The sequence below is a fragment of the Cupressus sempervirens genome, chromosome 1 (assembly GCF_028749045.1).
Source record: "Cupressus sempervirens isolate cs-2001-9-10 chromosome 1, ASM2874904v1, whole genome shotgun sequence".
Lineage (NCBI taxonomy): Eukaryota > Viridiplantae > Streptophyta > Pinopsida > Cupressales > Cupressaceae > Cupressus > Cupressus sempervirens.
This window is the reverse complement of record NC_143118.1, coordinates 36,352,370-36,374,036: the sequence shown is the minus strand read 5'-3', so window position 1 is coordinate 36,374,036 and position 21,667 is coordinate 36,352,370.

Genomic DNA, 21,667 nt, shown 5'->3' with positions numbered 1-21,667 from the left:
TTGCACTTGCAATGTTTTTCATAATTAGTTATATAGTAGCTTTCTTAGAGTTTGATGTCTTCAATGCCTTGCTTAGAGAATGACGAAGTGAGACTATGACTGTTGTTGTAATCTTCTTGGGGTTGGTCTCCTCAATGTTCTGAATCTCTAGTAGATTTTCCTCATTAGCTTCCTATTCCTAGTCCTCATCATCTACGTTTTCATAATGTGTTTCTTCTACATCATTTCCTTCTTCTTCCTTGCCATCTTCACCATCATCATCCTTATCACTAACATGAACCACAAAAATCACTTTGCTTATGAAGATTGAAAATGTTTTTCCATGTGTTATTTTCATTTCTTACCACATGTTCAATGTCATTTATTAATATCAAGCAAGTATTAAACTTCAAGGTAATATTTTCTTCATTTTTCTCGATTGATTCTTTCACTTCCTTGTCATTTAAGCTCAACATGAGTCATCCTTGACTCAGTGTCCATATAACACTGAGTTACTCCTAACCTTTCTTGATAGGGTCTTACAACCTGACCTTAGTTGGTAATGACAAGTATTTTCTAGAATGCTTGGTGATCCCTTTACATCTTGAATGTTGATATGGATCTTTCCATTTTGCTAACTGGAACTGATGTAAGATGTCTACTTCAGAATCCTAGTTCTAGTTCTCTTTGTGGGAGATCAAGCAAAAATGCTTGAGTCACCCAATCGTTGAGTGAAATTTTCCTCATTGCTTAGACTTGCATTCCCAGAAGATTTTGGAATCCATTATTATCTCATTTTCTTTTTGATGTTATCAACTTTTGCCTTTATTTGTGTTAGCTCTTGATTTAACAATTTTGAAAATAACCAAGAAAGTAGACCAATGCATCTAAGGCTATAAAATTCATATGATGGATAAACTTGATTGCAGTCTTTGGCCAACTATAAGCCATAACTCCTTCTTCACTTTAGGCTCTACAAGACCTAAGCAGGTTAACCTTGAGGTTCTAATATATGGTACCAGTGCAATTAAACATAAATCTGAACCTATGAACGGTAGATGCAACCCTTTTATCTTCTGATACTTATGCAATGACATAGGAATGAAATAGCTACAAGTCATAACCTATGAACCCATAAGCTAAGTGAGGGTTAATTCTTTTTAGCCCACTACAAAATATGAAATACCTAATTTATTTGATTAAAATGATTTGTACAAATAACTTTCACCCCAACTTGCATCTGATTTAGTGATCAGTGCCTTCTCCATTGAGACATAGAGTCATTACCAGAAGGAAGACCTAAATTGATTACCTTAAAATTAAGTTTATCAATTAAAATTCCCAAATTCCATTCTTATGAAATATCCCCTTCATACACCCAGAAACCCTATCAAAACATTGAAGCATTTACTTAACTCTTTCAGTCAAAACCAACAATAGATCTGATACACAACTCATCCAAGATGTCTTAAATCAAATGAACCTTATTCACTCAATTACAAAGATAATAGAATATGGAGAAACAAGAGATAGAATAAGAAAATATAGATAATTCATGTAAATTCCCTTTTATATTCATCCTTGGAAAGACTGAATACATAAACTGGTAAAACTAAATGTAACTTAAGATACTTCACATGATCTAGCATCAATTTCCATTATCTCATAATAACAATACATGAAAATGAAAAGAAAATTTACACAAGAGTGGATGTGTGGCCTTCACTGCTAGAGCTAAGTGCAATAGATAGGAAGCAAAACCATCAACAACCTTGGTTTCATAGTGAAAATTGGAACCCTGTTGGTATCATAGATAAAACTGCCAACCTAGTATCATAGTAGTGAGAAACTTCTCTAAAATTGGAACACTTACAATGAGAAAGAAAGAGAATGATATAGGAGGAAGTGAATTCTTGGATTTTTTGTGAAGATGACATGTGTCCACTTGAAATTTTATCTCCTAGTAGTGAAAAGAATCTCTCTAATCTCTCTCTGCAACTGCTTATCAAATCTTCAATCATTTTGGCCTCCAAAAGCAAGAAATATTTTAGATATTTTGATGGAAATCATAATTGATTGCAAAAGACAAAAATTCTAAGAAGTTCCTTCAAAAAGCAAGAAAATTGTGAAATATTTGAAGCAAAATTCATCATTATGTGTCAAATTTTGACAAATTGAACCAATGAAGAAAATCAAATGCGCCCCAACTAAATTCTAACCCTCCATGATGAAAACTGCCTGTTCTACTAAAGAATGTCCCAGAAATAAAAAAATTTCTTATAACTCGAATTGGTAGATATCTATGCAAAAATTGACCTCAGATTTAGAAATTTTTTCTTCCCCCAGTTCCAATGGTATATTGGAGTCCATATTTTAGATAAAAATTGCCCCAGTTATGCCCCTCTGAAAATCTAGGCTCCTTCTATATTCTTTCATAGCACTTAAAATTTTCAAAACTTTGACATTTTATAAAGTTTGAACTATATCATTAAATCAAAATTTATTTAAAATGAAAAAGTACGTGCATTTGAGAACACATAATGAAAAATTAATTTTATTACTTTGAAATTTCCTTCACTTTCCTATCTGGGTTAAACTTGGTTTGACCATGTTGATACATGTCAGGCCTTGATTGGTTGATTGCTGCATAGTCATCTGAGCCATCCAACTGGGTGCCACATGTTAGCATCTCATTGGTTCCTTAACTACCACTAAACTGCCATGTCATCACCTTGGATGCACTTGCCACACCAGTCCACCTCAACATGACACATTAGTACCACCTCACCGCCAGCTCACTGCCACATGCTAGATTTTTATTAGGTTGTCATGTCACTATGTTAACCTCGCTACAACTTTCTCTTGGTGACATGGTGATCACAATTGGATCTTCCACGTGTTGCCATCATGTTCATCATTGCAATCTAATCACAACAGTGACATTTGTCATTGTACTTTTTCCACTACTTGCCACATGTCACCGTCAAATTTGTCCACCTCCCCTAACTACCACATCACCAGTACATCTCAACTACCACACCAACAATTTCATCAATACACTCACTAGATTTCACACTTCATCCAAATTCTACTTTCCCAAGAGGTCGCTAGCTAAAATTTCCACTTTTTGATAGGTCTCCATGTCGCATGCCAGAAAGTCTTGCCATTTTTTGGTGGCGACATGGCACCTTCCTAGATTCTTGACTTTTTCGACGATAGTCTAACCTTTCAAGTGAGTTTCAATGTCATGCCACCTTGATCTACATGCTTGTTCAAAATTACATTTTATTCACCTCTAGCTGACCGACAACAAGCCCCACAACACAACCTATGGCTTGTAAAAGGTAGTATCCTTGAGACACCATGCTTATTGCATGTTTTACTATTTAAACAATAAAGGAAACTCCCATATAGGTGATGTGGGATTATTATTTGAAACTAGTTTTCCCTTGTCACTATGGCTTCCTGCTCGACATGGGTGTTTTTCTTTCATGCTACGGATTCCATGATGTTGATAGTGTGAGAAACTCCTCTACCCATGTTGGCTTCAGACCTTACTCATTCTTCCATTTGTGTGAAGTTTAAACACCAGTTCACAATGTCAATTTTCTCCCCCGTCTTTATGTGGCATTCAGGCTTTGTTCTAACATTGTGGGGCTTGCTCCAATGTGGGGCTCTTCTGCATTTCACAAGCTACCTCCTAACATGGCATCGTCCATTAATTTAGCATGGGGTGCTTTGTACAATGACTCATTTATCTCCATCATTTCTATCAAAATCACTCCCATGAATGGCAGCATTAGCTTCTAGCTTGACCTTTTCCCGAATCAGATCTCTCATAGACTGGGGATGCTCAAAAGGTGGCAACACTGATTTCCTTCCATTATCCAAGAAAACTTGCAAATACTTCTTTCCTTCATCCAAATTACCAAGGTGGCTTATAACATGTTTGACTTTGGTTTCAATATATGCATGGGTTTCTTATTTTTTTGATTATCACCCTAGCTCAAAATAGCTCCCCAACATGGATGCATCCATTTGGAACTATGGTGTTGTCATGATTTCCTTTGTGCTGTAGCTTATCTCTTTTGTGTGGGCTGTGAGCACCCTTAATGCATGTTCTTTTTTTCACTCTTTCATCACATGGGCATTCCTTTCAAAATGAGATGCCTTCCTTGCCTCTATACCTAGACCATCACTTTCACTATCAAGCTCAATGACCTTCATCTTGACACCCAACCTCATCAACAGTTGCTTGACTTGTGTGAAATATAGACATAATGTCTTGCTGAAAATAAGAACTAGTTTTGAAGAAACGATGGACTTGGTTCTCTCCATTGACTTTGCAATCAATTTAGGATTCTTGCTAGTGGACACATCCATACAAAAATATCCCCTACTATGTTTCTATTAGAAGAGCACTTCCAACAGTAGGAGAAGGTGAATGTTAGCCAACTATCACTTGCACTAGATTTGAAAACTAGCACTTGCATAAGTTAGGAAAATGGAACTTGGATTAGGGGAAGGTGTCATCCTTTTTTTTCAACAAACATGTTGAAGAATATACTTTAATTCCCTTGGATGGAAAGTCATTTTCAGTGATCTTGGGACTTTATCAATTGTCATGATTTATAATTGGCTCAATCAATTAAAAAAATGTGGGAGCTATCCAACCATTCATATACCTATTTTACCCCTTTTATAAACTTTATTCTTCTTATACTCAGTTCCCCATTTTTATATCATCAAGACACCTTCAAGATTCTACAAAACTTAGACTCATCTAATGGAATTAGTCAAGCCCAATGTGGGTCTAGGTAAAAAAAAAATTATTTTCAAACAACTAAAGTCTCAAACTGATCCACTGAACATCTAGTACCGATTTGATGAAGAATCAATAAATTTGTATCATTTTTTAAATTTTAAAACTTATTTCACCTCTCTCTACAACTATGATTTTTGTGTTAGGAGGTCCTTTGACTGGCCTTAAAAATTGATCCACACAGATAACTGAGCTCTAAAATCCAACACACTGATTCTCTATTCCACACACTTTCACCCTATTGAATCTCATCTCATGATGAATTTGGGATCAAAGATATCAACCTCCAAAGTTGCTTACTTAAAATCACCTGCATATTAACATGTCAAAAAATAATAAAATGTGTTTGGTTTTGGCTTTGAAGCTGGGCAAACAAGCACTTGGGAAAATAAAAACTAGGGTTTTGGTTCACTATCATGAGGAGAGTGTAATTCTAATTTTGGGTTCATGATGAATAACAAGATACAAATGGAAAGTGGTCAAAGTGCGCTACTCAAAATTTATATCTTGGAAACAATGGCAAAAAAAATTTGTTTCAAATAGAATTGACCTAGGAAAGTGTGCAGATGGATTCATCAAGATTTGAAAATTAAAATACTTGAAGTATTTTTAGAGTAAAACATAGTGGTACAATCCATTTGATCTCACCTATCATGGATTTTGAGATATAACATCACAAACAAGGGTACTAATCAATTTGCTCCTTTTGACATAGTAAAAGGTTAGAAATTGCATTTGGAATCGCATTCGAAAACTAATCAAATAGATTCGTCATAAGCTCAAAATTGAAACCTAGCAATTTTTTGACCTCTAAAATGCAACGCAAAAGGAATTTCATCATTTTGGTCAACTAGGTCAAAGTTATAACAGTCAAATAGGGCATCCCAAAATTTAGAACAAATTGCATTAGCATGACATCGATAAACAACCAACTTCAAGGGATTCAAAACCTAGACAAATGGATTTGAAATGACTCAAAATATAAAAAATAGGCTCTTTAGTATGGAAATTAAACACTCTCAAAGAAGTGAGTCATGAAACAATAGTGGGTGCAAGATATTCAATTACAAACACAACCTCCTGTCTCTGTTTGAAACTCAAGCAAAAATGCAGAATTGACAATTGCTCAAAATAGGACTCCACAAAATGACTCAGAATGACAATTTAACATCATGGAACAAGTAGGCATACTAAATGCAAGGTGTTAGAAAAATTAAACACCTCTTGGGGTTCAAAAGTATAGCAGGGTACATATGCATTAAAAAGCATTATAGGGCTTAATTTTCTCAATGGTACTCAAAATCGGGGCTTCAATTTTGAGTCCCAAAAGTCGTTCTATTTGGGGATGCATGTCCCTTGTGGGCATGGCAAGGATTTAGATATCTAGTAGAAGCAAACCATTCTTGAAACAAAAACCTCTCTTGCATAGCTTTATTGAAAGCAAGAAACATCTACTCCTACTATGTACAAGCAATGACCCCAAGCCATCAAACTTCAACAAAAACTTTTACCTCTATCATATACCTAATTCTCATTGTCATTCTCATGAGATAAAGTGCAATTTTTTTTCTTCTTTGTTTCACTCAACACATTTACACTTTCAATCACTTTGGTAGGCAAAACAAAATTGTCATCATTCTCATAGTGCATATAAAACTCATAGACTATTTCATCATCATGCTTACTATGAGAGAAAACATTAGCATTCTCATAATTATACAAACTAAACTGAGAATCACAATCCAAAAATGATTCATGCATGCTATCAATCAAGAACACAAAACTTTGGTGCTCTGCTTCGTTCAACAAGTTACATGAATCAAAAACTTGCAACTCACCTTGTGTATCTAGATGTGAAGAGTATATAAAATCTAATCACTGCCTTCTTGCAATCATGTCACTCATCAAATCAAATTTACCTTTTGTTGAAACCTCTTCACACTCAAACAACTGATTAGATACCAAATCACAAGAATCATCATGAAATTGCATGTTCACAATATGTTGATCTATATCAATGTTTTCTTCAAATAACTCATTAGAATAAACTGCTTCATTACTATTACTTTTCTCATCATATGAGCATTCAAAGTGTATCTCAGCCTCATGAAAAAAAGAAGAAAATGAACCAGTAATAGACCTGATCTCTACATCTTTCTTCTCAACATAGAATTCATCATGTGTATTGATGTATGAATTACCATCACATACACCTCCAAAACTTGACATAGCATATTTTGAAACTATATCCTCTTTAGCATCAAATTTAGGGGAAATGAATTCATCATATGAAAAGGAAAAATGTGGTAAAGCATAAACATCCTTGGATAGATTTGTGTACCTTTCAAAATCATGAGCTAACAAATATGAAATCTCATCAATACTTAACAAGACTTCATTACTAGTTTCTTTTCCTTGGCTGTGATTATTACCCGAATAGCTTGACACATTTATAATAATAGACTTGCTAGTAATATATTATGAAAAATTAGAATTTTAATCATCCCATAGATCTTCTTCTTTAGATAATACCTCAACAATCGGTATCGTAGCACATTTACATTCATCACTAGAAGAAAGACTACTATTTTTGTTACACTTTTCCTCTTCTTTACACTCATCATTATAAAAAGATGAATCCACATTATGCATGTCATCAAACTATTGATTACTGTCCTCTGATTCATGAAACTGAGATTCTTCATTTTCAACAGATTCATTGAATTCATTGTCATTAGATTTATTAGCATTCAAAGCACTTTCAATCTCCATGATAAAATCTTGGATTTCAAAAATCTTATCTAATCTTGACTTTGCTGACCAATCAATTGAATGTGGCATAAATACTTCTAAGAGTACCACTAGCCATGAAGACTCCTCTGGTCTAAAAAACTCATCAAGATTCATAACTACTGATTTAAACTTCATGTAAATTTAAAATCCACTAAAACCCTTAATATCACCAATTGCATTTCTTATCATTATCATGGTCTTATTATGAATCTTTCTTTTCAGCCTAGCAATATTTGCACAAACACCTTCAAGAGTTGTCACATCATTTTTAGACCTAGACTTTGAATCCATTTTCTAAAATACTAAAATTCTACCTCTATTTTCTTAGTGTTGAAACCACTAGATGGAGGCAACCACTTTGTTCATTCAACTTTCATGAAATGCACATACATGAAAATTGAAAATACCTTTATGTGTTGTTGTTTGAAACCTCTGATATGTTGATTGGCATAGGTGCAAATAAGAAATCCTTCACACTATAGATAGAATCCTTGTAGAGCCACCACCTCCTTGAAGAGGAAATCACAATAGTGATTCACCTTTTGAAATCAATTAGTTTAGTAGATACATACAACCACATAAATTATCAATCAAGAAACTGATATTTCCTCTTTTCCAATAAACTAGATCTACCCAAAAATACTGGAAGCCTCTGATATTAAAATAAACCATGCACTGGCATAGAGATTTAGACTAGAGTTGCCACTCACACTTAGTGAGAAAATATTTGAAACAATTTACCACTTGTAAATTCTGAACTAGACTTTCAATATGGAAAAACTTGTAGATCACTAACACCTTGAAAAGAGAATACACTTCATAAATTGATTCTTGACTCTAAACCTTTTTAAACAACACTTGCAAAGACTGGACTGATTGAAGATAGACTTATAATAGTCATGGAACACAATTTACATCCAATCTTACAACATATTGTTGTCCTAAACAAAGCTTAACTGGGGAACACAAAATTTGGCAAGGATATGAAAAGAACATCATAATTACCTCATTTTGGTAGAAAATTCTTCCTGCTATATTGAATCCTCTTTAAATTCTCAAGTTTTGTCTATCACACAGATTCAATACAATTCCCCAGCAGAGTCACTATTTTGTTGGCTCTTGATTTAATAGTTTTAAAAATAACCAAGAAACCAAACCAATGCATCTAAGGCTAGCAATTTCCTATGACGGATACACTTGACTACAGTCTTGGGCCAACTATAAGACATAACTCCTTCTTCACTTCAGGCTTTGCAAGACATAGGCAGGTTAACCTTGAAGTTCTGATATATGGTACCAATGCAATTAAACATAAATCTAAACCTATTAACATTAGATGCAACCCTTTTACCTTCTGATACTTATGAAATGACATAGGAATGAAATAGCTACAAGTCATAACCTATGAACCCATAAACTAAGTGAGGGTTAATTCTTTTCAACCCACTAAAAAACATTAAATACTGAATTTATTTGATTAAAATGATTTGTGCAAATAACTTTCACCCCAACTTGCATCTGATTTAGAGATGAGTGCCTTATCCATTGAAACATAGAGTCATTACCAGAAGGAAAACCTAACTTGATTGCCTTACAATTAAGTTTTTCAACTGGAATTTCCAAATTCCATTCTTATGAAATATCCCCTCCATAGACCTAGAAACCTTATTAGAACATTGAAGCATTTACTTAACTCCTTGAGTCAAAAGAAACAATAGATCTGATACACAACTCATCCAAGATGTCTTAAATCAAATGAACCTTATTCACTTAATTACAAAGCTAATAACATATGAAGAAACATGAGACAAAATAAGAAAACCTAGATAATTCATGTAAATTCCCTTTTATATTCATCCTTGGAAAGACTAAATACATAAACTGGTAAAACTAAATGTAACTTAAGATACTTCACATGATCTAGCATCAATTTCCATTATCTTAGAATAACAATACATTAAAGTGAAAAGAAAATTTGTACAAGATTGGATGTGTGGCCTTCACTGCTAGAGCTCAGCTTAATAAACAGGAAGCAAAACCATCAACAACCTTGGTTTCATAGTGAAAACTAGAACCTTGCTAATATCACAGAGAAAACTGCCAACCTGGTATCATAGTAGTGAGAAATTTCTCTAAAACTAGAACTCTTACAATGAGAAAGAAAAAGAATGATATAGGAGGAAGTGAATTCTCATATCTATTGTGAAGACGACATGTGTCCACTTGAAATTCCATCTCCTAGTAGTGAAAAGAATCTCTCTAATATCTCTCTGCAACTACATATCAAATCTTCAATCATTTTGGCCTCCAAAAGCAAGAAATATTTTAGATATTTTGATAGAAATGATAATTGATTGCAAAAGACAAAAATTCTGAGAAGTTCCATCAAAAAGCAAGCAAATTGTGAAATATTTGAAGCAAAATTCATCATTATGTGTAAATTTTTGACGAACTGAGCCAACCAAGTAAATCAAATGCACCCCAACTAAATTTTGATGTTCCATGATGAAAACTACCTATTTTGTTGAAGAATGACCCAAAAATCACAAATTTTCTTATAGCTCAAACCGGTGGATATGAATGCAAAAATTGACCTTAGATTCAGAAAGTTTGTCTTCCCTCAGTTCCAACCATATATTGGAGTCCATATTTTAGATAAAAATTTCCCCAATTATGCCCCTCTAAAAATCCAGGCTCCTTCTATAGTCTTTCATAGTACTTAAAATTTTCAAAACTTTGACATTTTATAAAGTTTGAACTATATCATTAAATCAAACTTTATTTAAAATGAATAGGTACATGCATCTGAGAAGACATAATAAAAAAAAAATTTTATGACTTTGAAATTTCCTTCATTTTCCTATCCAGGTCAAACCTAATTTGACCATGTTGACATGTGTCAGGCCTTGATTGGTTGATTGTTGCACAATCATTTGACCCTTCCAATTGGGTGCCATGTGTCAGCATCTCATTGGTTCCTCGACTACCACCAAACTACCATGTCATCACCTTGGATGCACCTACCATGTAACTAGTCCACCTCAGCCTGACATGTTAGCACCACCTCACCACCAACTCACTGCCACATGTTATCTTTTTATTGGGTCGTCATATTGCTATGTTAACCTCCCTACAACTTTGTCTTGGTGACATGGTGACCACCGTTGGATCTGCCACGTATCACCATCCTATTCATAATTGTAATCTAATTGCCATAGTGTCATTTGTCATTGTACTTTGTCCACCACTTGCCATGCATCACCATCAAATTCGTCCACCTCCCTTGACTACCACATCACCAATACATCGTAGTTGCCACATCATCCATTTCATTAGTTTGCTCACCAGATTTCACACTTCACCCAAATTCTACTTTTCTAGGAGTTTGCTATCCAGAATTTCCACTTTCTATTAGGTCACCATGTCATATGGCAGCAAGCCTCATCATTTTTTATTGGCAACATTGTGCCTTCCTAGATTCTTGATTTTCTAGGTGATAGTCTAACCTTTTTGGTGAGTTTCCATGTCATGCCACCTTGATCTGCATGCTTGTTCAAAATTATATTTTATTTTCCTCCAGCTGGCCAACCACGGGCCCCACCACACAACCTGTGGCTTCTAAAAGGTGGTGTGCTAGAGACACCATGCTTATTGCATGGTTTACTATTTAAACAATAAGGGAAACTCCCATATAGGCAATGTGGGATTATTATTTGAAACAGGTTTTGCCTTGTCCCTATGGATTCCTCCTCAATGTGGGTGTTTTACTTTCATGCTATGAATTCCATGACGTTGATAATGTGAGAAACTCCTCTGCCCATGTTGTCTTTAGACCCTGCTCATTCTTCCATTTGCGTGGAGTTGAAACACCAATTCACAATGTCAATTTTCTCCTATGTCTTCACATGGTGTTTAGCCTCTGTTCTAATGTTGTTGGACTTGCTCCAATGTGGGGCTCTTTTGCATTTCACAAGCTACATCTTAACATGGCACCATCCATTCATTTAGCATGGGGTGCTCTGTACTGTGGCTCCTTTATCTCCATCATTTCTATCAAAATCAATTCCATGAATGGTAGTAGCAGTTTCCAGCTTAACCATTTCCTAAATTAGATCTCTCATAGACTAGGGATGCTCAAAAGGTGGCAAGACTAATTTCCATCCATTGTCCAAGAAAACTTGCAAATACTTCTTTCCTTTATGCACATTTTTGTGGTGGTTTCTAAAATTTTTGACTATGGTTTCAATATATGCATGGGTTTCTTATTTCTTTGACTGCCACCCCAGCTAAAAACAACTCCCCAACATGGATGCATCCATTCAGAACTAGGGTGTTGTCATGATTTCCTTTGTGTTGTAGCTTATCTCTTTTGTGTGGGCTATGAGCACCTTTAATGCATGTTATTTTTTTTTCTCTTTCCTCACATGGGCATTCCTTTCAAAGTGAGATGACATCCTTGCCTCTATACCTAGACCATCACTTTCACTATCAAGCTCAATGACCTTCAGCTTGGCACCCAACCTCGTCAACAATTGCTTGACTTGTGTGCAATATAGACATTATGTCTTGCTAAAAATAACAACTGGTTTTGAAGAAATGATGTACTTGGTTCTCTCCATTGCGTTTGCAATCATTTCAGGAGTCTTGCTAGTGGACATACCCATACAACAATATCCCCTACTACATTTCTATTAGAAGAGAACTTCCATTGGTAGGAGAAGGTGAATGTTAGCAAACTATCACTTGCAATAGATATGAAAACTAGCACTTACATAAGTTAGGAAAATGGAACTTGGATTAGGGGAAGGTGTCATCCTTTTTTTTCAACAAACATGTTGAAGAATATACTTTAATTCCCTTGGATGGAAAGCCATTTTCAATGATCTTGGGACTTTATAAAGTGTCATGATTTTTAACCAGCTCAATCAATTAATAAAATGTGGGAGCTATCTAGCCATTCATATACCTATTTTACTCCTTTTATAAACTTCATTCTTCTTGTACTCAGTTCCCCATTTTTACATCATCAAGACACCTTTAGGATTCTACAAAACTTAGACTCATCTAATGGTATTAGTCGGGCCCAATGTGGGTCTGGCTAAAAAAAATTCATTTTCAAATGACTAAAGCCTCAAATTGATCCATTGAACATCTGATACCAATTTGATGAAGAATCAATCAATTTGCATCATTTTTTAACTTTTAAAACTTATTTCACCTCTTTCTACAACTATGATTTTTGTGTCAAGAGGTCCTTTTTTTGGTAGTAAGTTAGTATTTCCATTAGTGACGACACTTATCCATATCAACATAGCTACCAAGCTTAGCACTTAATTCTCTACTCTCACTGAGAATTCCAATGTTAACCAAGCTTTGAAGAGTTTAGCATTTTACACTAAGCAGATAGTGGCTACCAAGTGAATATAGGAAATATGAAAATCAATAGTGTCTACCAAGCTTCACAATGTCTACTGAGCAATAAGCTTGTGTCATGCATATTCTATGTAAACTGAGCATTGGAAGAATTAGTGTTTACCGAGTGAAGCAAGGTAAACTTAGTATCTACTGAGTGACACTATATCTACCAAGTCACCAATGGTCATTGAGTTCATAACTACATCGAGTGATTAGTATGGACTAAGCCTTCACTTCTACTAAGTGCATGATTTGCCGAGTAATGTAGTGAATGCCATGTATTAGAAGGTTAGTGACTTAGTTCAGTGAACTCGAGTTATTTACTATTGAGCTGAATTTGTAATGTATTTGTTCACTTTTTTTTGGCTGACCTTGTAGTTTTGTAAGTTTGAAAGGTATATATGTAAGGTGTTTTGTAAGTTATCACATGTATGAAACAATAGTGAAGTAATGAGAAGTATATGTGAAAGATTATTAGTAGTAGTTCAAGGAATACAACAAGGTCAATACAGAGGCAAAAAAATAATATCTATCACATAAGGTGATCAGTGCATAAAGGATCTTATCAGCAATTAGTTGTAGGTATATCCATTGCTTCATCTTAATAGGTGAATCAAATTTCTAAATCCTCTAACAAGGTAAACTTAATAGTCTTTGTGCAAATCTCTTAACCAAGTGCATACTTCATTGTATGTTTGTAAATCCTCTAACAAGGTGGACCTAGTAGTCCTTTGTGCTCCTAATAGGGAAGATCACTAGAAGTGGTCAATGTAAGCCTTAACAGGCCAACTTTATGCTGTAGTATTGAAGATTTGTGGGTATCAACCCCACTCCAGTTTTACTTTCTATTTGGAAGGTTTCTGGGTCACCAAAATATTGTGTTTTTTTGTGTGATGAATGTTTTAACTTTCAGTATTAATGCATACAGTAGCATAGATTGGTTTGTGAAAAATTTAAAAAGAAGAATTTAAAGTTACTGATTCACCCCTCCTCTCTTAGTAACTTATCATATATTGAATATTTTCAACAATTGGTATTAGTGCATTGTGGTTCTTAGGATAAAATTTTGATAGCTTGAGCAAAGATCTAAAGACAAATGGAGATATTCAGACTTGACAAGGCAATTGAAAATGAAAAGCTAGATCTAGAGATGGCCATAGCTCAACTCAAAGAAGCAAAGGAGGAAGGAAATTGCAAGACAAATGGATGACCATCAATATGTTGAAGAAAATATTGAAGACTTTTTCCCATCAAGTAGTTCAGATGAAGCTAATGAGGCAATCAAATAACTCCTAGCAAAGAATGGCTCTCTACAAGAAGAAGTAAGGAAATTTAAAAGAGAACAAGAAATCCAATCAATCAGGCAATGTGAAACTTTGGAACAAAGGAATAATGAAAATGAAGACTTGGAGAAAATGAAGAAATCAGGATTGTCAAAAGACAAAATGAAGAAATAAGAAGTGATCTAAATTATGAAAGGGAAATCAATGAAATAATAATGAGGGAACTGAGATGTGAAAAGAAAATTGTTGAAAAATTGAAGGATGACCTAAATGCTGAAAAACAAATCAATGAGAGAATGTTGAAATCACAAGAAGAGATGAATCAATTAAATCAGCAAAATGAGTAGAATCTTCATAGGCAAAAAGGTAAAGCAGGACTAGGATACAATGAAGAACAACGTGAATTTTCCAAGCAAGGTGCAAAAAGGAATCTAAAACCCTCATGCAATCATTGTGGGAAAATTGGTCATACATCAAACAAATTTTGGAGCAATGGAAAAGGATAATTCAATGGAAAGTGCTATAACTACAATCAACATGGTCACAAAGCCAATGAATGCAAGGAGAAACCAAAAATTGAAGGTAAATGTCACAAATGCAAAAGCATGGTCACAAGGCATCTCAATGCAAATCCAAATCATTCAATCCAGGTGAACAATTAGTAAAGGAAATATTTGGATGGGACTATAATACCTGGCGCAAATGTCATTATTGTGGAGAATATGGACACATTGGCATAAATTGTGCAAGGCATCACCTAAGAAAGAAAGATACTACTATAAGGTGTTACATATGCACTGAACTTGGTCATATAGCTAAAAACTACATGAATATAGGAAAATTTGAAGATGAAAAGAAAGAAAGGGCTAACAATACAAGGAAACAAATGAGGCAACAATGGATTCCTAAATCTACTAAGGATACAAGCTCAAATCATGTTATTGAATTCACTCAAGAAGTGGGTGACTCCGTCCCCTCAAACTAAATTCCTAAGAATGTATTGGAGCTATACTCCGCAAGAAAATAATAAGTAGTTCTAAGAAATATGAGGAATGCAAATGATCCAATCAGTATTCTAGATACACTAGGAATCACAAAAAGGTTATTCTTCACCAAGTTACATCAGACTTCACCAAGGTAAGTTGGTTGTAGACCTTACCTAGTGAGGTCGGGAGTAAAGGAAATTTGGTTTGTTCACCAAGTTGATACTCTTGCCAAGTTAGGTTAGTGGATGATAGTCATTCATGCACTATGTCATAATGGCACCGAGCATTTATGAAAATTCCTCAAAAAAAAGGGGCAATTTCAACTTCATTTTTCATCACATCCATGGTATTCGAAGAGCAGAGCAATTTGAAAGAGCATTATAGTGTTTTCAAGAAATTTAGTAGCAAGATCTTCACGAATTTCATCATCTACCAAGTAGTAATGGTATCTACCAGTGGAAGAAACACTAAACCAAAGAAGGGTTCTAAAATGCTGGTTAAGGGTGTCAAATGGAAAGCACCAAACTTCAAAATCATTTCGATCGTTGTTGAGTCACTTGATCCATATGGAGCTCAGTCAGAAATCCCACCCAAGGTACTCCTAATTAATGACATATGAATTCACTTTAAATGTTCTATTCAAGAATTAGGGACACTAGAAATGGATACTACCTTTTCTTAAATGTGTGTTGATAGAGTTTTGAAACCCGAGCATAAACATTTGGAAGTTAAAGGATTAACTCATTTCCCTCACATGCCTCAAAATTTCCAAGTGAAATGGATAAGATACATATTGAGTTAGTTTCACAATGGTCAATTATGGTTGGAGCAACCCATTCTGATTACAATGAAGATGATACACAAGGTTACGGGTTTGCCAATACTAAGCAAAGCCAAATCAACCAAAACCTTAGGTCGAGAGGAACTACAAAAGAAAACCCTAGCCAAATGGGATAGTAGAGGTTTGAAACTAAACAATGTCACTAACATAGAGCTTAGGTTTGGCATCCCTATCATTGCACATAAGATTTACAACTTGAGTACATTCCTTGTGAGGTTGTTGACCTAGCATACAAGGTTATAAAGAAGAACCTTGAATTTGATTTGTCAGATGTACTACTGAAGTAATTGAACAAAAACATTGAAAGTGTGAAGACTTCCAAGAACAATTCCTTTAAGTTTGATTGATTACTTACCTATTTATTCTTTTATGTTCAAAAATTCTTTCCATCTAAGTGCACAGTTGTATGGAGAAAAGAGACCCCTTTTCTTTATTAGATAAATGAATTTATTGAAGAAATGGGCGAAAACTTTGAAAGGGTGTTGGATAATTATTTTGAGGCATATAAAGAGAAAATGAATAATAGATTATGAATCCCACCCAAGCTTGTGGAAGACTACAAGGATGGCATATGCTTCATGGTGGACTGTGACAGAGTGTACATTCAAGCAATCATACCAAGAGTGGCATGGGTAAAACTATTGCCTTATGAAATTAACATTGATGAAGCTAGAGACATCATTGAGGCTTTAGTAAATGAACCAGCCAATCCAAATCTTCCTAGATTTGGCACTTATGAGGAAGCCAAGAAGAGGATAGAGCTTAGTATCAAGATTCCTCAAGCTATCAGCAGAGGCAAGAAGAGGATTGCAAAATTGAAGATAGCTAAAGGTCCTCTAATGCTTACTAAGGGAAAGGGTGAGGATGAAGAAGAGGAATATGATGAAAGTGAAGAAGAAGAATCAAAGAAAGAGGAACCAGCAAGGAAGAAAGGTAGAGTGATTATCACTAAACCTCAAAAGAAACCTACTACAGTGTTCTATAGGAGAGGTAGGAAAGGTAAAAGTGAACCAATATTCATTCTCTCTCCACTTGCATTTGAGGAAAGGATGAAATAGCTAACAGTTGGAGTAGGAATATGTAACTTCAAAGTTCTCAAATATGAGACTCAAACTCCAGTTGAGTAGAAAGAGATTGAGGACTTAGTTATGGAGAAGATGGTTATTTGGAAATACTCCCTTGCTGAAATGAAACCTCAAATCCATGTAGATCTTTTTGCCAAAATTCAAGTCAGATGGGAGAACATGGTACAAACTGTAAAAGACATATTTGAACAATAGTTGAGACAGTTAGTACCTAATCTAACTAATGTTGAAGTAAAGAAGGCAATGAAACAACATGAAGACAGAATGATTCTAAAGATTAACTCATGCTTTATATTAATGAATAGCATAGAATTAGTAGTTAAGCATGCCTCAGACATCTAGAGAGATGAATATCATCTCAACAAGCCATCAGATGAAACTATTATAATTAAAGATGATGATAGTGATGATGATGATGATGACAATGCTCCTTCCATCATAGTTACTGAAGGTTAATTGTATGCTCTAATGAAGGAGAAGGAAGAAGAAGAGAAGGAATAAGAGGAGGAGGAAGTAGAAGAAATGGATGAAGAAGGAAAGGAGGAAGAAGTAAAAGAGGAAGAAAAGGATGAAGATGATCCAGTCAAAATTGCAGCATAAGCTATTGCATCTCTTCCTCACACTCCACTACATACTATCACATTTGTGCAGATAGCTTCTACTAGTGAAATTGTGAGCACAAAAACAACATCAATTGTTCAATCTTCACCAATCACCTCACAACTCGAAGTGTGTGTTTGCAATGCAAGTATCAAGCACTTCATCTACTGAGATGACTATTACTTCTTTAGCTATCAAGTTATCTCCCTCTACTTCTACATCTTTAGTTTGTGCATTAGTAAGTTCTACATTTTTTTCTTCATCAATTATAGTAAGCTCTGTAGTTTTTTTTTTTATCTATAGTGTCTGCATCTACTTCGATTCTAGTTAGTTTAGACACTTCTATGAGTATTATACCTAGTGTGGCACCATTTTTGGGAAGTGTTTTAGTTTTTGGTCCAGTTAGTACTTCTATTGACATTCAATCCTTAAGCATTATTCCATTTTTCACTGCTAGCCCTTCTATCTCTACTATTGTGTCTATTCCAAAGGTCAAACCAGTCATCACTAAAGTAAAACCAAGGCAACCATTAAAAATTTTGATTACTAGAAAGGGAATAGCAGAAGACATTGACTTAGACACAGAGATAATAATACCTAAGATTGACTATGAGATTGCTAATATTGAAGAAATGAGGTTAGCCAATCAACTTATAGAGAAGAAAGCTATGCAGAAGTAGCTAAGGTTTGAAAGGGATAAGGAGTACAAAATAATTGAAAATGCCAAGAATATAATTACAGATGCTATAGGTATTGAACTAGATTCCACTCGACATATTTTGATTTAGTTAGAAGAGGCTGTACAGAAATATAATGAGGACTCCTCTGGACAAGAGAAGCTAATTGAAAAGGTTGAAAGGAAGTTTGATAACAAGGTGTTAGAGCATATTGCTCAACAAATTGCAATCAAACAAGTGGAGTTGTCCACATTTTTGGGCAATTTTGAAAATTCCTTTAATAATGCAGCATCACTTTTTGAAAAACTTTGTGATATGTCCAATTTTACCAATGAAATAAAGGAGAAGCTAATTAAGATTGATTCTGACATGAAATCTAGTGCATCAAAATAGTAGGTTGACCCCTTTTCCAACTCCTCTCATCACACCAAGGTGAAATATCTAGTAGAAGTGCAAGCAAAACTTCTAAAAGAAGAAGCAAGAATAAGATCAACCTTAATTTATATTCAAAACATGATCTTGCTAATAATGGATACAATGCAAAAACATATTGCTCATTACAAGACATTGCTTTAGGATCAGAACTTCTCAATGGCTGATCACATGATCAAATTATCAGAAGAAGTTTAGATTGCTCTCTCCACTTGCAAAATTTTGCAAGAGAATTTGGATACCTCATTCGCCCTCATTCTTAAGGTACATCAAGAATTTCTCTCTCATTTTTGTGTAACTATATAGATAGTACATGTAGCCCTTTGGCATTACTATCAAAAAGGGGGAGAGATATCAATATAAACAAAAAGGGAAATTCTATATATAAAGAGAAATATCAATATAAATGAAAGGGGAAGATAGCACTCAATAGAGTCGGCATGTATATGTGTATAGCTATGTACATAAGTATCTTTGTATATACATTATATGTCATCAAGGAGATATATGTAGAAATGTATATGCAACAGCTTTACAAAGATCAATTTTGAAAAACCAAAATTTAGTGAGTCAGTTTATGTACATATATTTTGACTTATAAGTGTTTTGTTACTAATGCCAAAAGGGGAGATTTTTGGCATTAAGTTAGTATTTCCATTAGTGACAACACTTATCCATATCAGCATAGCTACAAAGCTCAACACTTAATTCTCTACTCTCACCAAGCATTCCAGTGTTAACCAAGCTTTGAAGAGTTCAATAATTTACACTGAGTAGACAATGGCTACCGAGTGAATATAGGCAATATGAAGATTAGCAGTGTTTACCGAGCTTCACAATGTCTACAAAGCAGTAAGCTTGTGTCATGCAAATTTTGTGTAAACCAAGCATTGGAAGAATTCATGTTTATCGAGTGAAGCAAGGTAAAATCAGCATCTACCGAGTCACTAGTGGTCACCGAGTTTAGAACTATAGTGAGTGGTTAGTATGGACCTAGCCTTCACTTGTACCAAGTGCATGATGATGTTGAACAATGCAGTGAATGTTGTGTATCAAAAGGTCACCAAGTTAGTTTAGTAAACTTGACTTATTTACTATTAGGCTGACTTTCTAATGTATTTGTTCACTTGTGTTTTGGCCAACCTTGCAGTTTTGTAAATTTGAAAGGTATATATGTAAGGTGTATTGTAAGATATCACATGTATGAAGCAATAGCGAAGTAATGAGAAGTATATGTGAAAGATTATCAGCAACAATTCAAGGAATACAACAAGGTCAATACAGAGGTAGAAATCTATATCTATCACATAAGATGATCAGTGCATAAAGGATCTTATCAGCAATCAGTTGTAAGTAGATTCACTACTTCATCTTAATAGGTGAATCAGTTTTCTAAATCCTCTGACAAGGTAGACTTAATAGTCTTTGTGCAAATCTCTTAACCGAGTGCATACTTCATTGTATGTTTGTAAATCCTCTAACAAGGTGGACCTAGCAGTCCTTTGTGCTCCTAATAGGGCAAATCACCAGAAGTGGTCAATGTAAGCCTTAATAGGCCAACTTTGTGTTGTAGTATTGAAGTTTTGTGGGTATCATCCCCACCCCAATTTTACTTTCTATTTGGAAGGTTTCTGGGTCACCAAAATATTGTGTTCTTTTGTGTGATGAATGTTTTAACTTTCAATATTAATGCATACAGTAGCAAAGATTGGTTTGTGAAAAATTTAAAAAGAAGAATTTAAAGTTATTGATTCACCCCTCCCCTCTCAATAACTTATCATATATTGAATATTTCCAATACCTTTGACCGGCCTTAAAAACTAATCTAAACAGATAACTTGGCTCCAAAATCCAACATAGTAATTATCTATTCCACACACTTTTATCCTGTCAAATTTCATCTCATGAAGAATTTGGGATCAAAAGATATCAACCTCCAAAGTTTCTTAAAATCACCTGCACAGAAACATGTCAAAAAATAATAAAATGCATTTGGTTTTGGCTTTGAAAACTTTGCAAACAAGCACTTGGGAAAATGAAAACTGGAGTGTTGGTTCATTGTCATGAGGAGAGTATAATTTTGTGATTTGAGCTCATGATGAATAAAAAGACACAAATGGCAAGTGGTCAAAGTGAGCTACTTAGAATTTATATCTTGGAACCAATGGTAGAAAAGCATTTTTTTCAAATGGAATTGACGTAGGAAAGTGTGCAGATGGATTCATCAAGATTTGAAAATTAGCACACTTGAAGTAGTTTTAGAGTACAACATAGTGGTGAAATCCATTTAATCTCACCTATCACAGATTTTGAGATATAAAATCACAAACAAGGGTACTAATCAATCTTCTCCTTTTGACACCAGTAAAAGGTTAGAAATTGCATTTGGAATCACGTTTGAAAACTAATCAAACGGATTCATCATAAGCTCAAAATTGAAACCTAGTAAGTATCTAACCTCTAAAATGTAACGCAAAAGGAATTTCATCATTTTGGTCAACTGGGTCAAAGTTATAATAAGTCAAATAGGGCATCCTAGAATTCAGAACAAATTGCATCAACATGACATCGATAAACAACCAACTTTGAGGGATTCAAAACCTAGTCAAACAGATTTGGAACGAATCAAAATCTGAAACATAGGCTCTTTGGTATGGACATTAGACACTTCCAAAGTAGTGATTCATGAAACAATAATGGGTACAATATCTTCAATTGCAAACACAACCTCCTATCATTGTTTGACACTTGAGC